General features: G+C 36.2%; 1 long non-coding RNA gene across 1 annotated transcript in view; it reads left to right on the forward strand.

The window, feature by feature from the left end:
- The window catches only part of LOC119613484, a 9,522-nt gene extending 6,197 nt beyond the window's left edge, over nucleotides 1–3,325 (forward strand). Inside the window, exon 2 of the long non-coding RNA XR_005232236.1 lies at nucleotides 3,039–3,325. This is a non-coding gene — a long non-coding RNA (uncharacterized LOC119613484). The remainder of the gene's footprint in view (nucleotides 1–3,038) is intronic.
- The last annotated feature ends 1,597 nt before the right edge of the window (nucleotides 3,326–4,922 follow it).

A 4,922-nucleotide genomic window follows, 5' to 3' on the forward strand; every position in this document is an offset into this window, starting at 1 on the left:
AGGGTCCAAATCGTAGATCTGGGTTGGACAATCTATAGAATAAAGTGCGCAAACGATCCATGAGATGTGGCAGGGTGCACCATCCTATTGAAGCCTGAAGTTTTCGAATTTCACATCCACGTGCGTTTTGGACCCACCAACTACAGAGCCATTGATATTGTTGGTCGGTCTTAGCATACCATCTCTTACGCTTTAGGTTATCGTAATGTAATCGCTTTTCATCGCATATTCTCGGTTTTCAAACTTTTCTTGGCAGAATTAGGCGATCTTAGTCTTCCGTGTCTCTACTTGAGAACCTCACAAACCATCTCTCGCACATTGAAACTAATGGAATTCATTTGTCATAAGCTTCGTTGCCCCCCCGGGCATGTTATCCTTGATGATAGATCCCATCTTGGTGTATTGCAATCCGGGGTAGATAGGTGCTACCAATACCTCTAGTCGGCCGGACTATAAATTGGTGTTTACAGTTTACTGCCTGGCTTAGTCCTTACATAAACTGGAAAGAGGTCTAACCAGAGAACCATATAATCTGGTACTACGGGTGGCCAGTTGCCCGCAGGACTATGTCCTGTCTGGTCAGTTAGTTGAGGTTCCTTCGGGATCCACTTAGTGGCTGTGGTTAAAACCCAAATTCGCGGGAAGAGTGAGTTGCGCTTAAAAGACTGATGTAAGGTAAAGTAAATATTTCGGGATAAGTTCGGTGCTGTTGCCGAAACAACAGATACCCCACAGAGGAGCGGCTGTGGGACTAAGCGTTGGAAATGGGTTGGTGTCAATTGTATATGATACGGGATGAATGTAGAGGTATGCGGGCCTCACTCCACCCGTATACCTAAATGAGTGTGTCGGATAAATCGGAAGTGTGCTGGGTTGAATGATGATGGATGAAAGGTATCATATACAAGTAATACCATTGAATTTTCCTTCCTTGTCCAGATATGTTCAGAGTAAACTCTGTTCATATCAGAATTACCACAGCGTGTCACTGTGAGTAAGAACAAAGTCTCAGCTTATTTGATGGATTCGTACTTCGGTCTACCGGTTACGTCTCTAGGTGCTGTTGCCGAATCAACAGAGCCATCCCATCTGCGTGGTTGTAAACGGAAGTGATGTTTTACATCTCGGAAGTTAAGCAACGGGGCAGCAATGGTCAGAGATTAGATAGCTGAACTACTCGAGCAAAATGCTTGTACATGGACCGGCTTTATCCATGCACAAAAATTGCTGAAAAGTACCACCGTGAGATAGGGCTACAAGCCAGGTACTCACGTAAAGCACTTCGACATTCTTGTCATAAGCTTCGGTGAACAGTCAGTGTATTTCAGCACGGAAAGTCATTTAACGCATTAATTAAATTGGTAGTTGAGAGATATTGATCATGTTTTAGCTATTTATGGGTCAATTCTTGAATGGCTGAACCAGTTATCTGTAAAACTATATACCTGAATATTACATCATTCAGGAACATTGATTCTAAGGAACTATGTCCAGTAATCGGTGGAAACAGCTTTGAATAAAGTATATATGTAGGTGAATCGGTCGATAGCAAACTGTATGCACTGGCGGCATGCATTGACATCGAAGCCGCCTTCAATAACGTGTACACTACTACTCTTATCCAAAAGACTAGTTTTATGTTGACCAGGCTCTCCGTAACTGGATCAAATACAAGCTAAGAAACAGTTGGATAAGCTGCTAGATGTACGACATCGGCAAGAAAAGAGTATTTTGCTGTACACCACCGAGAGGCAATTAGTACCCTTTACTCTGGGTAGTTCACTTGACCAAAACCATTCGACACAACGAGGACATAATTGAAACGGTGGGTAAAACCACAAATGTCCTATAGGATGAACCCGACGAAAGCATTACGAGAAGCCTCCTCAAAATGAGCAAGTCTGAGAGAGCCTGTGCAGAGGAGAACATTATTTGTCATTGTCGGGCTTTCATCGAAATTAGATCAAAATATCCTGGATCTTATTCCGGATATAACATCCCTCACGTACATTGATGGGAAAATTCTTAGGAATTACGTGCAGGAAACTGAGTTTCTGAATATCGGACGTTAATGCCTACATTGATCACAATATCTGACTCTTGTTTTTAACAACAAACCTTTTTTCGTGAAAAGGAGCTCACAACAGGACCGATAGTGGCCTTGGTGTATTTCTTTGGCTTTAACCTCCTATTAACCTAACCTAACCTAACGTCCAGCAAGAGAATTTGCTAAATTTTAATGTCCACTTGTAAATAGAAATGTACTAATACCACTTTCCTACGGTAGGGTGTAAACAGCTGTGTTTACATTTTAATGAAATTCGAAAGCGCAGACTCCTTTAGTGCACAGCTTTTATTGTTGTTGGATTCCTAAACTAAAGGAATGTTGTGTTGTTGTTCTGAAGAAAACGAAAAGAGCATTTAGTTTTCATTCAACTTCCGTTTCCTTAACACAAGGATACTCAACATAAAGCGTTCATTTATACCACGTAAGTGTTGAACGAATAACGGTTTTCTTTTTCTACGGAATTTTTCTTGATTTATTTGAATTTTAAGACGGTGACGACAGTTGAGGACAGTTTGTATGCCACAATTTCTGAGCTGACAATTATGTTAAGTTGTTTAAGTTTTGTGGAGGAGAAGTGTTTTTGTATTCGTAACAAGTATAGATTAGTGTAGTTTAGTGTGCTCGTACATGAGGCAGTGATAGTGGTTAATTATTTACAACATAAACGTGCTACAAAAATTCTTTTATACAAATTTCTTACTTAAGATAATGTAAAATACATTATACAAATGTAAATGTTTGGCAACACAAAATAAAAACAAATAAAAAACCTTTTAACAAACCTTTTTTTCTTGGTTTTGCTCTTTATTTATTTATATGCAACAAAAAAAATAAAAATACTAACAATAAAAATTTAGATTTCTTATGAGTATCAGCCATTGCATAATTTGTTTATTTTTCTTTTAAAATTAACAAATTCCTTATATATTTAATATAATTTAATTTTCTTTTCTTTAATATTTTCTTTTAGATAACCAACTGTAAAAAACCCACAAAATAAATCTTATTTAAATAAAATATCACTTATCAGTGTTTCCCTAACTGCCTTATCTAAACAAAACAAAACAAAAAAAATATATTAAAAAAAATCAAAAAAATTTACATAAAACGTGAGCTTCCTATTTTAAATTCATACAAATTTAAAAAAAATAAAAAAATTAATTAAAATCAAACTAGTAACTGATACAACGAAAACGGTTGTGTTTAAAATAAAACAAAAAAAATCCTAATAAATCTAAAGCAAATTATTAAAGTTTAGAAAAAAAAAACTAGTTAAAGCCTTAAAAGAACAACAACAACCCCTCAACATGGAATCCATGGAATATGAAATGGCACGCAACATGACGTTGCTGTTCTTTTTAGAACGTTTGCTAGACAAAGGCGAACCCCGTACCGTTCACGATTTATCATGTCAATTTGGCAATAAGGAATTCACCAAGGAAATGCGTCAAATTGCCGGTGGATCTCAGTCGGGTAAGTTTTTGTTGTTATTTTATCTTTTTTCCGTTTTTAAATTTATATTCGAAACCAAAATAAAACAATTACGATATACAACGATACAAAGTTATGATGCCGATTGTGAATTGGCCAAATGTTTTAAACTTAATTATTCTGTGGCAAAAATTAAAAAAATACATATCTCAAGATATGCAAAAATCATGTTTTCACGTTTTTGAAATCTCAACTCTATGTAAATTTTTCATAAATATCGGTTCAGAATTTTTTAAAATATCGAAATTTAAAAATTTTTTTTTCTATAGTTTTGTAATGGATTTTAAAACTTTAGGGTTTCCAGGATTCCTATTATGTATCAGTTCAGTTCTAGTTCAGTTCTAATTCAGTTCTAGTTCAGTTCTAGTTCAGTTCTAGTTCAGTTCTAGTTCAGTTCTAGTTCAGTTCTAGTTCAGTTCTAGTTCAGTTCTAGTTCAGTTCTAGTTCAGTTCTAGTTCAGTTCTAGTTCAGTTCCAGTTCAGTTCTAGTTCAGTTCTAGTTCAGTTCTAGTTCAGTTCTAGTTCAGTTCTAGTTCTAGTTCAGTTCTAGTTCAGTTCTAGTTCAGTTCTAGTTCAGTTCTAGTTCAGTTCTAGTTCAGTTCTAGTTCAGTTCTAGTTCAGTTCTAGTTCAGTTCTAGTTCAGTTCAGTTCTAGTTCAGTTCTAGTTCAGTTCTAGTTCAGTTCTAGTTCAGTTCTAGTTCAGTTCTAGTTCAGTTCTAGTTCAGTTCTAGTTCAGTTCTAGTTCAGTTCTAGTTCAGTTCTAGTTCAGTTCTAGTTCAGTTCTAGTTCAGTTCTAGTTCAGTTCTAGTTCAGTTCTAGTTCAGTTCTAGTTCAGTTCTAGTTCAGTTCTAGTTCAGTTCTAGTTCTAGTTCTAGTTCAGTTCTAGTTCGAGTTCAGTTCTAGTTCAGTTCTAGTTCAGTTCTAGTTCTAGTTCTAGTTCAGTTCTAGTTCAGTTATAGTTCAGTTATAGTTCAGTTCTAGTTCAGTTCTAGTTCAGTTCTAGTTCAGTTCTAGTTCAGTTCTAGTTCAGTTCTAGTTCAGTTCTAGTTCAGTTCTAGTTCAGTTCTAGTTCAGTTCTAGTAGTTCAGTTCAGTTCAGTTCAGTTCTAGTTCAGTTCTAGTTCAGTTCTAGTTCAGTTCTAGTTCAGTTCTTGTTCAGTTCTAGTTCAGTTCTAGTTCAGTTCTGTCAGTTCTGTTCAGTTCTAGTTCAGTTCTAGTTCAGTTCTAGTTCAGTTCTAGTTCAGTTCTAGTTCAGTTCTAGTTCAGTTCTAGTTCAGTTCTAGTTCAGTTCTAGTTCAGTTCTAGTTCAGTTCTAGTTCAGTTCTAGTTCAGTTCTAGTTCAGTTCTAGTTCAGTTCTAGTTCAG

This window comes from Lucilia sericata, unplaced genomic scaffold (genome assembly GCF_015586225.1).
Source record: "Lucilia sericata isolate MDLA Ls3-8-SP2 unplaced genomic scaffold, ASM1558622v1 Contig002145F_arrow, whole genome shotgun sequence".
Taxonomy (NCBI): Eukaryota; Metazoa; Arthropoda; class Insecta; order Diptera; family Calliphoridae; genus Lucilia; species Lucilia sericata.